At 36.6% G+C, this 22,897-nt stretch overlaps 1 pseudogene; it reads right to left on the reverse strand.

The window, feature by feature from the left end:
* Window positions 1–21,703: 21,703 nt before the first annotated feature.
* Window positions 21,704–21,765, reverse strand: LOC114205135 (U6 spliceosomal RNA; annotated as a pseudogene).
* Window positions 21,766–22,897: the final 1,132 nt, after the last annotated feature.

The raw sequence follows: 22,897 nt of genomic DNA on the forward strand, positions 1-22,897 counted from the left end.
AGCCGAGCCACTAAAATAGCATCAATATAATAAAAAGTAGCCCAAAAAACCAGTGTATAACATTACTCTGCGGAGAAGCCGTTGTTGAAATTTACATCTAAGCCACCTGATATTGTGCAATCAGTAAAAGAAGATTTCCTCCCAAATTTTGTTTATCAGGGTCAGCCTCAGAAATCTAATAGAGTAGCTTGCCAGTGATTTAAGCAGGAAGGCTCTGTTTTCCATGGCTCTTGCACAGAGAATTGAATTTATGGACTCTTCATGCAGCAGTGACTATTACATGCAAGGTGCCAATGACTACTTGATTATCTCGGAAGGACCTCAAAGCTAGTTGGGCATGAAATAGAGGACCTCTTCAAATGAAAGGGATCAGAATATTCAACAGAGTTTATAAAGTGTGACAATTCTATTATGTAAGTTTGAACAGCTGCCACTGTTGGGGAAAAGAAAAATTCCATGAGAATATCCAAGAGAAAAATAGCTTGGCAAAGCTAGTGACCATGAAAAAATAGAGGCTTCATTACTAGTGGGAGAACGATGTTTGGAGATTTTCTTCTTGAAAATCTGAATTATGCTCCATAGAATATGTAACTAGCCCCCAGTAATGTGAAACTATTGTGGCATAGATAATATTTGCAATGGCTGGCTCCAGATTTAATATGGAAAAATTTCTCCATGATTAGATTTTGAAATTACTCATAATATCAAGGCAACTCCAAATAGAGACCATGATGACCTTTACTTTCTATGATAGGAATCATGTATCAGTGTGTGTAAGGACAAAGGACAGGTTAGTAATCCATTTTCTCATAAGGGAGGAAAAACTTTTTTTTAAATAAATTTTTTATTTTAGAACAGGTTAAGAGTTGCAAAATTATTGTGAAAACAGTGCACGAGTTCCCATATGCCCCACACTCAGTTTCTCTGAATATGAACATCTTACATTAGAATGGTACATTTGTCACCATTAATGAACAATGAACTGTTACATTATTATTAGCTACATTAATACTTAATTCGATGTCCTTAGTTATTACCTAATGTCCTTTTTCTCTTTCAGGATCTCATCCAGGATACCTGATTACATTTATTTGTCATGTCCCCTGACATTCCTCCTGGTTGTAACAGTTTCTCAGACTTTTCTTGTTCTTGATGACATGGATCATTTTGCAGGGTACTGTCAGGTATTTTGTAGAATGTCCTTCAATTGAGATGTCTGGTATTTTCTCATGATACATTTCTGGGAGGTGATATATTTCTGGGAGGAAGACCAAAGAGGTAAAGTGCCATTTTCCTCACATCAAGGGTACATACTATTTTTTAAAAAAGATTTTATTTATTTATTTGAGATTATATAGAGAGAGCATGAAGGGGGAGTACAGGAAGAGGGAGAAGCAGGCTCCCTGCTTAGCAGGGAGCCTGAAGCGGGGCTCAATCCTAAAACTCTGAGATTATGACCTGCGCTGAAGGCAGACGCTTAACCCACTGAGCCACCCAGGCTATTGATATAACTTATCATTGATGTTAACCCTCATCACCCAACTTGAGGTAGTGTTTGTCCATTTTCTGCCTATAAGCTTAACTTTGTTTCCCTCTTTCTATGTTGTACTATTTGAAAGACATTCACTACACATAGCCCACATTTATGGATATGCCCTTCCTCCTTAAAAGCAGAGAACATCTACAATAGTTTTTTGGAATTCTTCTGTACTGGAGATTCGTTTCTTTTCCTCCATTTATTTATTTAGTCCATCATTGATTCATAACTAATGAACTCATGAATATTTCCTTTGGGTTATGATTCAATACCATTTTACTTATTTTGTTGTTCAAATAGTTCTAGCTTTGGCCACTTGTGAGCTCTTTTTGGCCCATTAGTTGGCTCTTGTATGTCTTTGACATATTATTAACCAGTGTTTTATTCTGATTTTTGTTTGTTTTCAGTTCTTACTTTCGGGCACTATGAGTTTTTGATGCTAGGCACACTCACTGAAACTAGGATATCCCTGCTTCCAAGACCTTTCAGGTGACAGAGCAAGAAAATATTATGTGCATGCATATTCACTTACCTACAAATATTTCTGTGTTAACCATATGTGTCTATGTTAAGTTAAATATCAGTTCTTACTGAAATAGGAACTTATTTTCAGCATCCAGGACTATATGAAGCTCTTTATAAACTGTGTATTTTGTGTGTGTTTCTTGACAGTCTTCGATAAATTTTATTTTGTGTAATGTTGCATTGGACTATAATTTTGTTAGAAACAAAAAAAATATTTTCTAATAGAACTATAGCTACTTTTTAAAAAGATTTATTTATTCATTTGAGAGAGAGAGAGCAGGGTGGGGAGGGGCAGAGGGAGAGGGAAAGAGATTCTCAAGTAGACTCCCCGCTGAGAGCAGAGCCTGACGCAGGGCTTGATCTCATGACCCTGAGATCATGAGCTGAGCCAGAATCAAGAGTCGGACCCTCAACCAGCCAAGACACCCAGGCGCCCCTAGAACTATAGCTACTTTAAAAGTAAAATTGTCAGTTTTTAAATGCTAGGATTCAGGGATTGAGGGCATAATTTCCAAACTCTGATGGTCTGAGACTCCTGTGATCTCTCCCTCCAGGAGCAGCAGATTATTTGAGGACCCTTTATACTTCAACAGCCCATAGGATACTGGTTTTTCTCCTAGAAATTAAGTTGTTCCTTTTTTCCCCCCCTCTCAACTTGGCAGAGTTCTTATAATTATGTGTCTTTCAAACCTGCTTAAATATTAAATCACCTGGGGAACTTTAAAAAAAGTACTGGTATAATCTCTTTACCTCAAACCAAATTCAGTTTGTGTAGTATGAGACTCTGGAAATATGTTTTTTAAAATCTCTCAGATTATATTAGATATAATATAATATAATATAATATAGAGCCAGAGTTAGGGGTCACATTGATACACATGACGTCCAAGATCCTTTGGTCCTGAGATCTGGCCAATCTTTGATTTCCATTAATATGATCTGTCTGGATCAGTCTGTGCTTCATTCCCAATAAGATGTAATGCATACAAAATACACAAAATAAGCACAGATCTAGAAGTTATTTGGTGCTTGAACAGTCAGATTAAAGAGAGTTTACTATAGACCCTTTTATACTGGCACCATAGAAACCCAGTTTTAGACGATGGGTCTTATAGCCATTTGAGAAAATAAAATTGAATCAGGCCAAGATAAAACCATTATTCCAGAAGTTCAAGTCCACTGTGGGTGATTTGAAATACTTCCAGTATTAGAGAATTGCACACTTTGTTGCCCTATTTTGAGAGAGAAAGATTCAGCCCTTAAAATGCAGAAAAATACTGTTCTTCCACTTTCTAAGTAGGATTGCACCAAAAGCAAAACAACAGTGCGGATTGTTTTTGGAGATCCTCAGGGAAGTTTTTACAGAGCACTTTAATAATACATTCAGGTATCATGCAAGGCCCCAGGTCAGGAAACATTGAAATCTAACGACTAAAAGTATTAAACTAAAAACCTAGATACTTGGATTCCAGTTCTGAGACTTTGTTAAAGCCTTTTTGATACCAGGGAGGTCATAACACTTCTGTGTGTTTTACTTTCTCCATCTGTAAAACAAGGATAATTGCATCTTTATTACAACGCTCCACAAATGCATGAAGCAAACTCTAAGAAAACACTGTAGACTCTGTAGTCAGAAAGTCCCCTAAACTGTACCACAGTGCCAAGTTGCTGCTACTCTTCTATTTGACCCAAATATCTTTTGAAATTTAAGCAACTTTCCTCCTAGACAGTGTTTGAGAGAATCAGAAAACTAGTTTGCCACAGCTTATTTGCAATATGTTTCATCCCAGTGTTTTGGCCCAAATGTTTTTCTTTCCAATATCAATCACCTTTATGTAGTCTTATATTAATTTCTTTCTGCATCTTAACTCAAGCTGGAGTCACCTACGTGACCTCAAGTGTTCCCCAAGGGCAAACAGCCCATTGCTGCCACTTTACCCATGGCAAAAGAGTGACTTAATTCTAAGTTTTATCAGCTTTTGCTCTTCCAGCTCTAAATTCTGTGATTCTAATGGTGCATGTAAAAATTCTAAATGGATTTAGTTTCCTCATTATAAAGATCTCTGACCCGATCACACACTAAATAAAGGTAAGTTGGAGAAAATCATATTAAGAGCCTTTATTTTGGATTTTGATTATGAGCTACTTAGTTGGATGGCTTTCTTTATTAGTTCCTCTGAAGGGCTTCATTTAGGGGAGAATGAGGTAAGGTGACAGTAGATGGGGAGTGCCGCCAGGCTCCAAAAATAAGCTTCTTAATTTTTTTTAGCTACACATTTTTACATATTCTCTGAAGGTAGCTCCTGACTCAGAACATTTGAATGCTATTCCTCTGTAGGTAAAGACGGTGACACACAGATGGAACTCATTACCTGCAGTGCCACACACAGCTCAAGAGAAAGTTTAATGAAGGACAGGGAAAGTGGTTCCAACTTTTACCATTGTCTTTTTTGCACCCGTCATTCAGGCATCCAGACAACTTAGGGATGGTACTGTATACAAAAGGAGACTCAGCAGACTTAACCTAAAGACAGGATTGGATTGTAGTTTTTACACACACACACACACACACAGCAAACTGTAAAAACACATTGAGCAATCATGTCATACAATGTAGATTCACAAATAATCTTGGCTGCAGAATCTCGTGTTTTAAAGGAACATTTAAAAACTAGAGGTATCTGGCTAATCTAGGAGGAGGAAAATTTTCATTAAGAAACCCGAAAAAGGGATTTGGAAGATAAGAACATCTAAGCACTGAAGTCATCTGGGCAAAGAATCTCAGCATTCCATATCTGAAAAGAAACTCAAGACTTTTCTTTTTCGGGGAACAATAGATTCATTTTCAGAGAGTAACTGTAAAACAAACTATAACTGTGCCTTCATTTGATACTTTTGCAAGCGTTAAACTAGTGTCGGGTACTTCTCTGACACCTTGTACTTGGTACAGTTCTGTCTCTACTACCCAAAATGCACCCAGCTTTTTCAGTCATCGTGATCTCAAATACATCTTCTACCTATGCCCACTCCTCACCGTATAAAGCTTTGGATAATAGGCAGAAATGGACTCACCTAACCCATTTGCTGTGAGACAAATCAGAATGTGAAATACTAATCAAAAGGAAAAGAAGAGGATTTCTAATCCCTTGAAAATCTCGTCCTGGAGTTTAACTAGATTTGGCTCACAATTGAGACTTTAGTTCTGAGTTACAACAGGCGGCAGTGGGAGGAAATGGAGGCCCTTTGCTCTCAGACTTTCCGTGGGTGCTTTGGTATGATGCAGAGCCACTTAGGGCCAGGCAGGAGAGCAACACACACCTGGGTCATACCTTGCCTCTGCCACTTACCACCTTTCTAACTTTGGAAGGGCCCTGTTTGGAAGAACATTAACCCGGAGGGTTAGCTTAAGAATTGATAAAATCAGGTAATATGTATATGTGGGTGGAAAGTAGACAATATAAATAGTAATTATCATGTTATTGCACTTTTCATAAATAATTTATACTATCCAAAGGAGTCAATAATACAGAGTCCTAAATAAATTATTCAATACCTAAAGCCACATTGTCAAATACTTAAACCAATGGCTTTGATCTTTGACCCTTTTGCCACCAAATTGGTGAACCTCCATGTTCAACCTGTCAATCAACACCCGCTCCTGTTTCCCAATCCCAGGTGACAGAGGTGTATCATGGAAGGAAACATTTCAAACCCCCTGAAACATATCCTCAGGTAAGAGTATTTTTTAAGCATTATAAAAGGTGATCATTCTAAAATGTATCCCTTGTGAACCCTGAAGGGTGAACAAGCATAGTTTTTCTGGTTTATTAATGGTATGTCATTAGGACATTCCATCTAGTTGGCTGGCATTCATTTATCACCCTCACTCTTATAATTAATTCAGCCATAATATCCCGCTGATTCCTCCTATCAAATTTCTCTTAAATCTGTTCACTTTTTCCATCCTGTCTGCCACCGTAGTGGTCCACGAGCCATCATCTTTTGTCATCTTGGGATACTGCCATGGCCTCTTAACAGGCCTCCTTTCTTTCATTCTAGCTACCTCCTTTCAGTCTCCCCAGATCCTCGGAGAGGCTCCCCTTGCTTTCAGGATAAATAACTAAGTTCTGGGGCAGCCCTGAGGTCGTGCAAGACCTGGCTTCTGCTCTCTAGGCTCCTCTCACACCACTTTTCCTTCCACCTTGGCCCACCCGTCCCCTTGCATTTACCTCAGTCTGCTCTGCCATGTCTTCAGAAAAGATGTGTCATCTTCTGCAATGACCATCCTTCTCCACCTCCCGCATTGCCAGAGTCAACTTCAGCTCATCCTTTGGAACTTAATGCAAATAACATTTCCCCAAGGAAACTCTCCCTGACTTTGCAGACTCCTCAGAATCATCAGGTCTGCGGTTATGTGGCGCATTCCTAGTGCATCAGGCCTTGTCATAGCATTTATCACTATTGTCATTTACTGATTAAGTTTGTAATTAGTCATTTACCAATTATCTCCACTGCTAGAATTTAGTTTCGAGAGGGCAAGGCCAAGTTAACTTTCCTTTTCAGTATCTAATTTGTAAAATTGTTATAATAGCAGCCTCTACTATGGGAATAAATAGATAATTCAGGAAAAGGGCTTAGTAAGGAAACTTGGACACAGGGTATTCTCACTAGAATAATGTCACTATAACTGTTATGTGCGGGAGGTGGGTAGGGAAGAGGAACCGAAGAACTGAGACAATGATGCCTGATCATTTACTGACTAGTTTTGCCTTATCAGAGGCAAGGGGGATGAGCTTAATTTTAGAACAAGAGTCTGTGCATAGAATTGAGGTACAGCATCAGAAAAGAACCAACAGCATGGGTGATTGTCTTATTTACATATCCAGAATAGTGGAGTGGAGAGATTTTAAGACCTCCAACCTCAAGACTGAATGTCAGAGTCACGGACCCAAACCTGCACTGAGAACCTCGTGGGCTTTTCTGTTGAAAGGATGATCACCCAAAGGGGATTAGTTAAATATGAAAAAATCCTGTGCTAAGACATATATTCTGAAGTTAACTCAGGTGCCATGGAATGTTCTCTGAAGAGCTTCATACTTTTCCTGAAGGGATTTCCACGTTGCCATGTTCTCTGTTGACGGTAAATGGCCAACAGAAAGTTTCTTGCTTTAGAGCAAATATTGGTCAAGAGCAATGTAATGAGCAAAACAAAAGTACAAAACACTAAAGAGACATGATGTTCACTCTCTGGCCTTAAGCAAACAAAGGCAAATTTTGTCTGATTAAGAGGAGTCAGAGAACTGTACTTTTTCTTTTTTTTTTTAAGATTTTATTTATTTATTTGACAGAGAGAGACACAGCAAGAGAGAGAACACAAGCAGGGGGAGTCGGAGAGGGAGAAGCAGGCTTCCCGCGGAGCAGGGAGCCAGACGTGGGGCTCGATCCCAGGACCCTGGGATCATGACCTGAGGCGCAGGCAGACACTTAATGACTGAGCCACCCAGGTACCCCAGAACTGTACTTTTTCTGCTAAAGTTTCTTTTTTGCCCAAGCCATTGAAGAATTCAAAAAACAGGAACAACAAAGAAAAAGGCTGTAAATATTTTTGAGACTCTAAAAATGTTTCTAACATCCTGAGTCTATCATTTCTGGATGCAAACAAAGATAAAAGAAAACTAACATGTCTTGAACAAAAATTAGGTGACTGGTCCTGTATAGGTACTCTCTTTATATTTTTCCTGTCTTATAATAATCTTTAAATTACTCTAAAAGAAATGTTACTGTTTCTAATTTACTGTTTAAAAAACCCCAGTAATTTGCTAAGTCTAATAATAGATGTACCTGGCATTTGGAAACAAGTTCACCCAACTTTGAAATCTGCTCTGAAATTTTTTTCTCCCAAAGGTAATAAAAAATTTCTAAAGTTTCTTCCAATTCTAGAATTCTAAAAATATATTTAAATCATAGCTTTAACAATCTTCCTTCTAGCAAAATTTCAACATGGTTAAATGCAACTCTATACATATTCTTTGCTTGCACCTGAAAAACTGAAAGTGGATTGAAAAAGGCCATAAAGATGCTGACTGGACTCACTTTAAATTCATGCTTACAAACCTCAAAGGGACTTTCGTGCTGCCAGGCAATCCTTCTCTATATTTCCCTGGTAGATTTTCTCTGTCTCTCAACTTTTTCTCATGTGCTTCTCTTTCCTCAAAACTGTACAACCTCTTCTCTCTCCTCTCAGTTACTAATCATTCTTTTCAAAACTTCCAGATGCTTCCATTTATATGTCTCCCAATTCAACTGTATCTGTACACATATATTTTGTCTTTCCTCATATTACAATGAAAGGGGTGACTGCCGTAATCAAATGACGGTACCTCAATTTGTGCATTGGATTCCAACACCTCATTATTGTATAGACCTTGCTCTTTTAATAATTCCTTCTCTCAGTCATTATCAGTATTTTCAGCTCTACTGGAACATTCCAAAGAGTGTGTGCATGTGTATATATTTCAATTCTCATTATTTATACTAGTTACGTTCTCTAAATCTGCTGGGAATACTGAGTTGACAAATACGGAACTCTCATTCCTACAGAGTTAGGTTCCTGAGAGCCTTAGGTCACAAAATTTTATTTTACATGTGTTTCTGTTGAAATACACTCCATTTAATATATAGTTCTTACATATAACTAATTGCATGGTCTCTGGATGATTTAAAGCCAGGGGCTTTGGAAGTTATTTGTGTCAAATAAGTTGGTCAGTATCCTTGTAAAAAAAAAGCCAGTCTCATCAGTGTTTGAAAACCTACTCTTCCATGTAATCTTTTTCCTGTATAACACTTAGCAGGCATTTTTATTAACTTCTCGCACAGGCTCCTGATCTGTGGAATCTGCCTTGCCTTCAAGTTTAACAGTGTCATGCCAGATCTTCTGAAATGTGCGAGCCAGCCAGCACTAGCTGAGATGGGTTTCACATTTTCCTGACCTGGATGTGACTGTAAATTTCTTTGGCTTTCAGCCTCACAATAATACAGTGCATGATGCTTTTTTTTAATTAGTTGTCAGCTTGTGGATCCACAAATTGGGGCATTTTTCCATCTTTATCACAGCTCTATCATACACTACGGATGTCACTTTATCACTTTCTAGAGTAGCCTCACATACAGTACCTTGAATTTTCTCTTCCTTTTCTGACTGTACCATATTGTTGATTCCTCAACATTGAACTCAGAGCCAATAGTATTATAACTCAGGCTCAAATAAAGCTTATCTAACTCACACATCCATAAGGCATGCCATGGCCCTCGTATGCCAAGGAGTGCTACATAACTGCACTTCTGTATCGCACGTGGGGCATTTTAAACAGGGAAATCATTAACAAAAAGCACAAAAATGCAAAAAATGTGACACTAAGAAGATGGTGAAATGAATACTTGTTTAAGGGTATAACAGCTAAAACAAGAAGGCAGAGAGCCTATAATGAAAAATTATAGTGTCAATTTTAAAATGTGCAAAGGGATAAGTAGTTTTGAAATCCTTTCATGAAACAGCGTTAACAGTTTGAGGTCCCGGCCCTGTTCTGCCTCTAAGCCTGTTTCCTTCCTATCTATGGACCTCCTCTGGGAAATCCTGTTGAGTGGCATGACATTAAATAATATTGCTTCACTGAGTGCAGTCAAATGTGTATCTCCACTCTCCACCCCCAGACTAATATACCAAACCTTACATTTGAGATATCCAATTGCATGTTAAATATGCCTCTCTAATCTGAACATATCCCAAAAAGAACTCTTGACTTCTACTCGCAACCCACCCTAATATTTTCTTCTCCATTACTTCCCGTCATTGTAGGACTAATTAAAAAAAAAAAAGCTGAAGCAAAAAATACCTTGGAGTTGTCATAGATCCATCTCTTTTTATGACATCACACATCCAATTCCACAGCTTGCCTTGCGGGCTCTACCACAAAAATATATTTGGAATCTGACCACAACTTACCATCTTCACTTCTAAAAGTCACAATCATTTGCTTCCCTTCCTGATTTCTCCCCATCCTGATCTTAGCAAATTAATCTGAACTTGTCTCCCTGCTTCTCCTTTTGTTTATGATAATCTTCACTAGAAAGTGGGAAAAAAGTCTTTTACAATTTAAATGAAGTTTTATTATTTCTGTGCTCAAACCCACCAATGCTTTCTCCTGTATCTCAAGGACCCAGTGGATGTAGACTCCTGTTTCTTTTTTCTTATTTCCAACTCTCTCTACCTGCTCCTGCCATTCCCATCCCACTGCCCTCCTCTGTTTCTGGACCAATCACACTCCCAACTTTGCATTTACCTTTCCTTCTGCCTAAAATGGAATGTTCCCAGTTAACCACATGATGCTGGTCTCTCCAATCACTCAGGTCATCTTGCCTCCGACCTCGTGATATATTAGCACCTTCATACAGAGTTCCTCATTCAGCCACCATCCCTTACCCCGCTACATTGTTCCTCCATAATACTCATCACTGCCTGGCGCATAAATATTTATTTGCTACCATTTTTATTATCTTCTTTATTTTATCTTTATTGCTTTATCTTCTTTCTTATCTTTCTTTCTGGAATATAAGTTCCTTGAGACCAGGAAATTTTTGTTTCATTTTGTTTTGTTTTGCTTACTGCTAAATTCTGAGAACTTGGAACAGTGATCAGCAAAGGATTGGTACTCAGTAAATATTTTGTTAATACATACATAGCTATCCTTTTGGCTAAAGCCAAACAAGTAAGAAAATTGATTTTATTTAGGCTATTGCAATAGGGAGATATGAAAGTCAATGTCTGAGCAGTGTGGGTTTTCCCTTACATTTTTATGGGGAGGAGTAGACAAGTTAAAGGTGGGATTGTTTTTGCAGTCAGGAGATGTCTCAGCCGGTTAGCTGAACAGGAAATGTTTATCCCTAGGTCTAGCTAGCTGCCGGGGGACAAACAGTTCTAATGTCAGCCAATCATTCTTGAGACAAAAAACTGGGAAGGGAAGATCTGCATCTGGCATTTCAGGAGGTTCAGGCAAAAGGGGAAAGTTTTGTGTTTGACCCTGTCACAGGTAAATAAGGGAATTATCTGCAAGCTTCATGGGAATCGTGAGAAAGAGTGAACAGAGTTATTACTTAAGTTACATGGAAGAAAGGTTCTTTGGGGGAAGCCTTTTCTGGAACACAGAAGGGTGGGGGATCTCTTAATCAGACTGTTTTCTGGGCTCAGGTGAAGTACAATATTGTCACCTACATTATTTTAGTTTCTTTTAAAAAATGTTTCTGATAAAATAATCTAATATTTGGATATATAGGTATTTTGTTTTGTTGCTGCTGTTGTTTTTTAACTAGTAAAGTTACTCTATATTGGACACTAACATTGAACATGCAATATTTTAAATTTCTTTGGGTTTTATGACATTACATTTTGGAATACCTCCATGTGTTAGCTTGCTGTTAATAATTTGTATAATCTTAATTTGTATAACCTAAAGAATGTTGTGAAAGATGGAGAGTAGGCAGAAACTGAGGTTCAAAGGGATTGTGTAACTCCCCAATGTTATCAAACATGTAAATACTGGATCAAATAAAATCATTCATGTTTATAGTGATATATATCTTGTCTTCTTCTATCTTATAGAACAGTTGTCATTGGGAAGACAAATAGTAACATGTTTCTGATCCTTGACTTTACAATATATCATTACAATTCCTCTTTTGTGTAAGTGTTAAAGTAAGTGTTAAAGCTCCAAAGTTATTTGACTGTTATTACTCAGGCAGGAATATGTACTTGGAGCTTATAATAGGTGACTTTGAATATTTATGTTGCTCACTGCCATCCCACACATCCAATAAACAGCAGCTAAATATATCACTGCAGTCATCCTACACAGATGTGGTCTAAAGACCATATGACTAAAACGAGTACTAATTGATCTGGTGAACAATGTTGTGTTGTTTATAATTTCGAGCATTTCTCATACTGACATTCATTCAAAATTCACCAATTTATTGAATACCTAGTCATAGTGGGAAACAAAACTGGCATGATCCCAAGTTATAATAGAGGAGGGGAAAAGTATTTTAGTGATTGATTATAGATCATTCTTGGGCCTTTCATTAGAGAAGAAAGAAAGACAAAGAGAAAGAAGAAAGAAAGAAAAGAAAGAAAGAAAGAAAGAAAGAAAGAAAGAAAGAAAGAAAGAAAGAAAGAAAGAAAGAAAAGAAAGAAAGAAAGAAAGAAAGAAAGAAAGAAAGAAAGAAAGAAAGAAAGAAAAGGAAAGAAAGAAAAAGAAAGAAAGAAAGAAAGAAAGAAAGAAAGAAAGAAAGAAAGAAAGAAAGAAAGAAAGAAAAAAGAGAAAGAAAGAAAGAGGAAAGAAAAAGGAAAGGAAAGGAAAGGAAAGGAAAGGAAGGAAAGGAGGCACCTCGGTGGCTCAGTCGATTAAACATCTGCCTTCCATTCAGGTCATGATCTGGGCGTCCTGGGATCAGCCTCTTGGCAGGCTCCCTGCTGAGCCTGTTCTCTCTCTCTGCCCCTCTCCAACCACCTCCCCGCCCCGCAGCACTCCTTGTGCTCAGGAGCATCTCTCTCAAATAAATAAATAAAACAGAAAGAAAGAAAGAAAGAAAGAAAGAAAGAAAGAAAGAAAGAGAGAGAGAGAGAAAGAAAGAAGAAAGAAAGAAAGAAGGAAAGAAAGAAAGAAAGAAAGAAAGAAAGAAAGAAAGAAAGAAAGAAAGAAAGAAAGAAGAAAGAAAGAAAGAAAGAAAGAAAGAAAGAAAGAAAGAAAGAAAGAAAGAAAGAAAGAAAGAAAGAAAGAAAGGAAGGAAGGAAGGAAGGAAGGAAGGAAGGAAGGAAGGAAGGAAGGAAGGAAGGAAGGAAGGAAGGAAGAAGAAAGAAGAAAGAAAGAAAGAAAGAAAGAAAGAAAGAAAGAAAGAAAGAAAGAAAGAAAGAAAGAAAGAAAGGGAAGAAGTCTTATTTTGCCTGGTGTTCATTTATTAAGGGTCAAGTCAGCCACCACCTTGAATCCTTTTCTTCAGAGATTTATACAATGTTTTGGAGCAAACATTTGCTAAGTCTGTTTCTACCTACTAATCTCTAAGTTTACTAAGTGTAGTGCCATGTGTTATGTTTTTCTGTTTTATCTCTGAGCAGTTGAAAGAAATGTGAATAAAAAAAACATAATAGAGTGGTTTGTTTCTGAGTTTTTAGGTTACTATTTACTTTAGCAATAATGCTAAACTTTTGAAATAAACATTATTTCATTTATTCCTCCATTTATTTAAAAATACTTAATAAGTAATTACTATGTGCCAAGTACTGTGCAATGTGCTAGGTAGTTAATGTTAGGTAGTTAATAAAATGGTTTTGATGTATATATTCATGCATTTGCAATGTAGAAAAGGAGATTGATATTATATGAATAAACAGGAAAAAAAACACACAAGTAAAAATTCTACATAAATAGTAGCTCCATGAGGACAGGCTAATTTTTTATCTTAGTCTCAATGCGTCTACCCTACAATAGCACTTGATACCTAGTAAGCATTTGATGCATTTTGTCTAATTAATATAATTAAATCTGTGATAAAATTATATGACTATAATTAATTTGTGAATATAATTTAAAACTGGACAAGGAAGGGGTGCTATGAACAGAATAACAATAAATTAAAAATAGACTTTAACACTATTATAACAATTCTATATGTGTACCATTGTGTGGCGAGAAAAATAATTTCCCCTTTACCCCTCTAGGTTTTTAGCTGGGATTCCCTTGTAATAAAAGACAGATGAACAGGAGAAAAACACAGAAGTTTAATAACATGGACACCTCCTGTATACATAGGAGATACCCAGGAAAACTGGGTAATTCCCTAAAATGGCCCAAACCATCACCTCAAATACTATCTCCAGCTAGAAACAAAAGAAGATGCTGGGGATGAGGAGAGTTGGTAATGGGAGGTTATCAGACAAAGCACAGCAAACAAAAGTACGGTTGTTATGCAGATTGAAATCAGGCCTTCTCCACTGACAAGTTTCTAGAGATTTAGTCATCTTCTTTTTCCCACCACTGAGAGGGAGATACCCTTACAAGTAGAGGTTTCCCTTATAGATATAAATTTCTTGGGGTGCCTGGGTGGCTCAGTTGGTTAAGCGTCTGCCATCAGCTCAGGTCATGATCTTGGGATGCTGGGATGGAGCCCCACGTCCAGCTCCCTGCTCAGAGGGGAGCCTGCTTCTCCCTCTCTGTCTGCCTCTCCCCACCGCTCATGATCTCTCTCTCGCTCTTGCTCTCTCTCTCTCTCAAATTAGTAAATAAGATCTGAATATATATATATATATATATAAATTTCTCTTACAAATAGGTAGTAACTTCTATTGGTTTTCAGAGCTTTTCCTCTGTGATTAGCTTCTTAAAAATAATCAACTCAAGATAACCCTTATGCCAAATGGGCATATTTTGGGATGGCAAATTCTGTCCCCCTTCACCGTCGTTTAGAGTTAAAATCTTTAAGGTACTATTTTCCTTGTACTGAAAATCCTCTGCTTTTATTCACACTTTGAAAAAAGCTCTTAAAACTAATGTGTATTTGTATATATAATGACTAAAGTAATTTGTCTGAAATATTTAAGTACTTATGCCTACTTTTTTTTTTCCTGAAAAGCAGAAGAGGGGAAATATCCAATAAGGTAAGTGCTTGAAACATAAAATAAACTCACTAAATGTTTACTTAATGACCTCATCTCTCTATTTAAATGTACATTCCTGAAATTTGTTAAAGATCACTTTGCTTACATTTCAATCTTATATGTTGAGAGAAATTACTTTTGTAATACTATCTTTCAGACTGTGATAATGATTTTTTAATAATTCTTTAATGTCAAGACAATGTACAAAAGTAAACTCTTTTCAAACCATCTATGCACCAAATATTATCTCTCTCTTTTATTCCACTGCAAGAATATTAAATGGTCTGAATGGGCATGTGGCAGAACTATATTCCTTCCCTGCTATAATAATAACATGCTCAGTTAATGTAATATTAAAGAATCAAGTTTATTCATATATAAGTTTTCTTCCTCAAGTACTTTAATTTTTAATTTTAATGAAATTCCAATCACCTTATGCAGTCACATTTTAAGATGATCATCACTGTCCAAATATTGCTTCTCATGTATGTTTGTTTATAGTAATTAGTCTGATTTTCTTAAATGCAGTGTAAAATAAATGTATGCAAATAAAGTCTAGAGGGAATAGAATCAAAATTAGTGTTCTTGATTCAGAATGGTCTGTTCAGGGACAGCTTCAGGCAAATTGAAAAGTATAGAACTTATATCAAACCCTTTTAGTATTTGTCCTTCTTCCAAATGGTGCAACATAATTTCTTGTTTTCACTATCCTTTGCAATCATATCAAAGCTCATGGATATTGTAATTCCTTCCCCAAATAAATTAACTCATGTGCTTTTCCCAGCATAAGAATTAATCAATTGAAAAATAAATATACTCTAGTTGATTCTGGTAATAGAATCTCTTCTAAGTGAGTACACGTGGAGGGTGTTTGTTTTTAATAATCAAGAGTATTGAGATATAATTGACATAATAAAATTTATAATATAAAGTGTTATAATTTGAATATTGACAATGAATGAGAAAATATATAGAAACTGTCTAGTCTGTTGCGCATTATACAATCATCTTTCAGTAAGTCGTAGTTATTCACCATCTCAAAGTCAATCCAGTTCACATTTCTAACCACTATACTACAAGACTCACAAGAATCATGAATCATTCTTCTTCACATTCTCCCCAGTACTTACTCCAATCTGAAAGAGATGCAATACAAATGTGTTAATGGATACATGAAAATCCCTCTTGTGTTGCTATTCTTGAGCTGAAATTTTTTCCCTTCCTTTGTTTTCCTGTTTTTGATCCTAATAACTCTTTATGAGACTCCACATCCCATTCTAAATGTATCTACCCTATACCAGGGACGATGTTCCTGTGCTCCTGTGGTATCTCTCTTCTTCTAGAACAGATTTCCTGAACACCATCCACACTGTCATCTCATACTGCTGCTATCACTTCACCTTAAGTGAAATCTAGCTTCTCCCATGATACACATTCCTTGAAACATTTCTTCTTGGTGTAGATACCGAAGAGCTGAATAATTAAAGACCTAGATGAACCCCAGTTGATGAGTCTCAACCTATCAGGCACCAGTCTGCTAGCCCAGGTGGATTGTATTTGCCATATTTCCCTTCAGGAAAAGTAATACATGTATTTGTAAGTTAGTCTTAGATAAGCCACTCCCCAGACAATGATACTAAGAATTTCAAGATCCAACACTTGCTTTTCATAGCACATTAGTTTCATAAGACATGCCCCATTTACTATCTTGAGATAAAGTTCATAACCCAACTAAACACAAAATTCCCCCTGAATTACATATACTTCCTAACTGCAATATAAAGGCAAACAAAAGAATAATTGATAATAAAATATTGTATTTCAATGTCAAGTACTTGGACATGACTAAACAAGAAGACATAATGAAACAGCTTGATGCTTGGGACCCACTTATGATGAATAAATATTGGCTGAAGAAAAGTAAAGGGGCATCTGGGTGGCTCAGTCAGTTAAGTCACCAACTCTTCATTTTGGCTCAGGTGATGATCTCAGGGTTGTGAGATCAAGCCCTGAACTGGGCTCTACACTGGGCGTGGAGCCTGTTTAAGATTCTCTCTCCCTCTGCCTTTGTCCCCTACCCCTTCTGTCTCTCTCTCTCCCTCTCTCTAAAAAAAAAAAAAAAGAAAGAAAGAAAAAAGAAAAGAAAAAGAAAGAAGAAAAGTAAAAAATCAGAGGGTATCTATATAAACAGTAAAGAAAAATACTGAATGAAAATTGCTATTAAGATAAGTTAAAATAGGCCACGGTTTGGTTTACTTTTGTTTTTGTATTCGACAAGAGAAATAAGAAAATAACAGTAGTGGGCATGGGAATGATATGCCAAGACAAACGATAGACTGTTGAGGTAAAGACAATGAGGAAAAATTGTTCTCACAAATAAGCTGCCCTTAGATGTAAGTTAATGTCAAAATAATTCTGTGTTATGACATACAGTGGGGTAGTAACAAGTATCACAGAAAATAAATCGTATCTTAAAATATGAATTATTAAGAAATTGGTGGGGCACCTGGGTGGCTCAGTGAAGCACCTGACTCTTGATTTCGGCTCAGGTCATGATCTCACAGTTGTGGGAGGGAACCCCCCGGGGTCAGCTCCGTGCTCAGTGGGAGTCTGCCTGGGATTCTCTCTCTCCTCTCCCTCTGCTCCTCCCCCTGCTCATATGTGCGCTTTCTCTCTGTCTCTCTCTCTCTCAAATAAATAGCTTAAGTTCAATATATTTTACTTGTGACACAGACCAATGCCAAACCAAATGTGGCTTTCAAGGTGACAGCAGTATCACTCTTTCCCAGCCACCAGCCAGTGGGGAAGGGACATCCAGGAGAGGGGGCTCCACTATTAAGGAGATGATTCAGAATTGCAGACGCTATCTCCTCTTCATGCCATTGACTCAGACTTAGCCACATGACCACACTGAGCGGGAATTTGACCTTGTAACCAGCTAAATCTCAGGGGCATCTCCAACTCAAAGAAAGAAGCAAATTTGACACAAAATTTCACCGTCTGTCAAGACAAATATTCAGTTTCCATAATTTAAAAAGACCTTAGAGAACTAGAAGAAAAATAGGGGGAAAAAAAGACAATACTACAAAAAGCTTTATAGATATGGGATAGATCCCATGGGACTATGTCAGTGCAGGACTGAAAAAAACCAAAATACCTCTAACAAACAAATAATTTTAATGTATAATTTTCAAATAATAGTAAGTGAATATAAAACATTGTTTAAATCACCTTTAAATCAATTTATTTCATGCATCTCTGCTAATTTAATAGAATTTGTTTCTTCCATTGTTAAAAAAAAAAACTCTCAAATGTCTTTCTTATATATTTGCAATCGGTTTTGTTGCCTTCTAGTAACTATATACTGCATATAGACACTCGTTTTAATTGAAATATGTGGTTGGAAATGCTCTAATAATAAATTTAGTTCTTTTCAAGGAGTGAGTTATGTAAGTTTTAATTGTGTTTAAAACTTACCATAATTAGATATATTAAATCTTGCTTTGGCTTCAAAATCATTTTTAATTAATTCTTCCTGAATTATTGGCTAACATGTTTCACATCCATTTCAAATGGATTAATCATCCCTTCTAGTATTGCATGTTCATACAGATTTTTAAATTTAAGTATTATGTCTTTTTAAATAGAACACAAATGAGAGCAGTATAGTTCCATTTTCACGTGCTTGATCTTATCCTTAGTCAACTGCTGCAAAGATAGAAACAAAGTTCTTGGCAAGCAAGAATTTTTAAAATAGTGTATGATTGTTTCTAAATTTACTAATACCCTTTTTACTGCATAAGAAGGACCTCATTTATCTTTTCAGGTACATATTAGAAATATGTCACATCATTTCATAATATTTTAACTTCGGTATTCAATTTTTATTTGATTAAAACAATCCCGCAACAGAATCAATTAGCAAGCAAAATCCTTTTAGGATAATTTTAGGATCAATTGTTCATTTCTTTATTATCTTTTCACAGTTTATGAAATTTATCACTCAATGGATTACATTAATTATATGAATATCGCTGATAGCAATGTTCTTCAGTTTGTAAAGCCTTTAACTGAAATTCTTCATGACTAAGTGTGATTGATGAATAGTGAAACAAATGCTAAAACATTTTATTCAGTTTTTAAAATGAGACTCTAAACCCACCTTCCCAATTCACCACACCTGCTGCTCTGTTTCATAGGCAAGGATATGAGAGAGAGGAGATTTTTTCATGCAAACTAATATATAAAGTTATTAAAATTTGTCATTTTCTTTATACTTATTTTACTGTGTCAGTTCAGGTTCTCCCAGAACCAAACACCAAAGTAGGATTAGACATCCAAAAATTTCCTGGGGGAAATGCCTGTGAAGGACAATGGGGAGGACATAAAAGAAGGCAGGGAGTATCTTTAGAATGCAGTAGGGGTCTGACACCTGTGAAGGGAGAGGGGGAAGAAGGACTGAGACAAAGAAACTTGAACTAAGTGGGTGTGAAATTCTCAAGCTAAGGTCGCCCCTCAGAAGAGCCCAGTGTCCTGTTGGACTGGATTTCTGCTGGTACCCACATTACACTGTGCTTGGCAATGGGGACAGCTGCTGGAAGAACAGGCTCAGTGTGAACACAATGGTAAATCCTGAGGAGAGATGGATCCAGCAGAGTCTGTCTGAATTCCCCCTGAATTACATATACTTCCTAACTGCAATATAAAGGCAAACAAATGTGATTTGTTTGAACGATGCCCCCTGCAGCAGATCTGAGCAGCACATTTCCCTGGCTGCCACATTAGGAATTCTGAAAATCACATTTCCTCTATGATTTTTTAATTAGTGATAAACCATACATCTCTAAGCAGCAGGATTTTATTTTTATGCAGGGTGCTTTCGTTCACTTCTAAAGAAAAGATGCTTATCCATTGTTCATTACATAAATGGATTTTTTTTTAACTTTCACTATCTCATTGATTTTTCTTCAATCAGGTTCACTGCTTAATTCAATAGAAGAAAGTAATTTGATTTAGATTTTTCTCCTTGAACTAATGACCTGCTGCAGCTGATAAGTTTATTTTTTCTCTAGTGTTTTTCAGCTTTTGATGTTTTGCTATCATTTTGCTATTCTTTAGGAAATGAGTGTTTTATCATTTTGATTAGACTATTTATAAATATGCTAGGGACAGTATTATAGTTCTCAGACATTACTTTAAACACTGGAAGTATAATTTTGTCAAATACAATGGTATGTTTCTTTGTAAAATGTACACTTGATCTTAACCATCCCATAGTTTAATTAGAAAAAGAACTGTCAGCAGAGAAAAAAGTGTCAGCAGAGTAAGTAATTGGTAACTGTGGACTTGTGGACAAAGCTGTAAAACCCAACTTTAAATATTCATTTGAATATTGTCAACATTTTTCCTTTATTTGACATTTTGAAATGAGGACTAACTAAACACCCACACTCATACATACGTGTGTGTGTTTTTAATTACCTCATGTATGTAAATGTATTTATCACCATGAATACAATGGCCACAAGTCCACATTGATATGTTTATATGGTGAATTAAACACCACCATTGGGGCTCCTGGGTGGCTTAGTTGATTAAATGTCTGACTCTTTCTGCTCAGGAAATGATCTCAGGGACCTGAGATCAAGCCCCAAATGGGGCTCTGCCCTGGGTCATAGAGCCTGCGTAAGATTCTCTCTTTCCTTCTCCCTCTGCCCCTCATCCACCATTCACTCACTGCTCTCTCTCTCTCTCTCTCTCTCAAACAAAAACAAAAGCAAAACCCCAAAACAAATATCACCATTGGTATGTAATTTTTTTAAACTGCTAATCAACTCTTGGTAATGTTTTAAATAGAACAGTGTTAAAGTTTTCCCTAACTTACCAGTTATATGATTAAAAAGTTTAGTGCCTTTTAAAACCATGCAAAAGTAAGTTTAGAAAGTCACAAATAATTTTTTTTTTACCCATAAAGATCCTGTAAGATATTTAAAAGTCAGTGGGACAAGGAGTAGGTGCTCATTGTGTGAAAAATTATCCCATACATTGCAAACTACTATTCATGGCTCCTTCAACCAATTTCAGCAATTCCCCTCAGACTTTGTGATCCTTAAAAGGATCCTCACCTATGTATAAAATGCCCCAGAAAATGCCTTCTGAGGCAAGATTCCTGTGTGTTAGTAGATATGCCCTGAAGCATGGCCTCAGAATTTCCTCCCCCACTTTACTCTGGACTACTCAACTGCTTTTCTAAAATAATGATGAATAATTATTTTGAATGTCTCTATTTGAAGGGCCATCAATATATTGTCCCATCAGAATACAGAACATTTTTTTGGTTCTGGTTTGTTCTCTATATTGCCTGAAAGAAAAAAAAAAAAAAGAGTGAAGGGAATTGCTCTGTGTATACCCAGGACCTCAGAATTTGAAGTTCAGGAAGGACATTAATAGAGTTGATCCTGTGAAGAAGAAACAGCAGTTTTTGCTACCCTGAATTCTTGTGGTTTATAGCATAAAGGTCTTGCAGCTTCAGCAAGCTTTTCAGGTCTTCCCTGTAGGACTCTGCTGCCAACAATGGGCCTGACTCCTGGATTTCTTATGTTTTACAATCTTGCCTGACCAGGAGTAGATGATTATTTCCCTTGTTATAATTTTCAAGCTTTATTGCTAAAGACAAAATACAGCCAAGTACACATAGAATCATGAAAAGAATAGAATTAAGAAACCAGAGGAAATAAAGATTTTTTTGTTTGTTTGTTTGCTATTTTTCCCAGAGATCAGATCCCAGTTTATTTCCTCTCACTGAATGGAAAACACGAATTTTCCTAGCTATAGCTTGATCTTGTTGCAAGGCCTCGACAATCCATTTGGTATGGTTCTAGGAAGCCTCACCCCCACAGCAACCCCAATTTAACACACTGTTGATCAATCCTCTTGGGCCATGCTAATCTTCTCTGTATCATTCCAATTTTAGTATATGTGCTATGGAAGTCAGCATAACCAGTCCTCTTGGGGATAATTTACTTCAGATCTCTTCTTCAGGTTGTTTTGCTGTTAAAGTCTCTACTCTATCAAATATTAATCTCCCTGTCATTGAAAGAGACACTCTTTTTCAGGTTATCAGTTTAAATATGATGCTGACAAATATCATTAGGTCTACAGACACAACAAATCACTAAATTTTCTGTGGACATGGATGGAAATATTAATTTTTTTTCCTGAATTTATAGTGGTTAGAGCAAAAATTTCAATAGACACATCTGAGTTAGAATCCTGTCTGAGTAACCTGAAGCCTGTCTGTGTCCTCTTTATGCCTTCAGTTGCCTTGCTGGTAAAATGAAGAAAATAAGTGTCATGTCATGAGCTTGTTTAGATGATCAAATGAGATGATATTTAAAGCAATAACTTAGTCTTTGGCCTATAGTACGAGTTCAATAGTATTAACTACAACAAAAGTATTATAATAATAACATTTTCCCTTATACTTTGTATACTAGTTAGTGTAATGAATAAGTGATCCAAAAACATTTTAGTGGTTTTAAAACATGGAAGTTGATTTTTCTCTCTCTTAAGAGTCCAGGGTGATGATCTACAATAATTGGCAGTCATTTGAGGGATAGACTGATGGCAGCTTTTCCAACTTTGAAATGTGGCTTTTAAGTTCTCTCTGATCATCACCATTCTAACCTCACAAAGAGGGATAGGAGTGTAGAAGACTGTATGATACTATTCTTAAATTCACTGAGCAGAGAGGGACTATATCACTTCCACTCACGTTCTATTGGTGAGAGCTTATCACATGATTCATCTATCTAGCAAATGTAGCTGACTGGACAATCACGTCTCAGCTATAATTTGTATGGACAAAGAGGAGAATAGATTTTGGTGGACAAATAGCCTCCCTCCCATGACTTTCCTGAAGTTACCAAAGCAATAATAGTCTTTTCTCCATATTTTGAAAGGGTATAAGGCTTCTCTATCTCTAAGGAGTGCAAATATAGGAATTGGGTTTTTACTTCAGTCTCTAGAATACTGTCTCTTAAATTGAGAGCCAATATGCAACTGTAACCTAACCTCCTGGAGGACTTGTTTAAATTATAGATTCCAGGCCTCCAGCAAACCCAGTGAAT

The sequence above is a fragment of the Eumetopias jubatus genome, unplaced genomic scaffold, assembly GCF_037043125.1.
Source record: "Eumetopias jubatus isolate StellerSeaLion01/CBP00866 unplaced genomic scaffold, mEumJub1_p1.0 scaffold_16, whole genome shotgun sequence".
Classification (NCBI taxonomy): domain Eukaryota; kingdom Metazoa; phylum Chordata; class Mammalia; order Carnivora; family Otariidae; genus Eumetopias; species Eumetopias jubatus.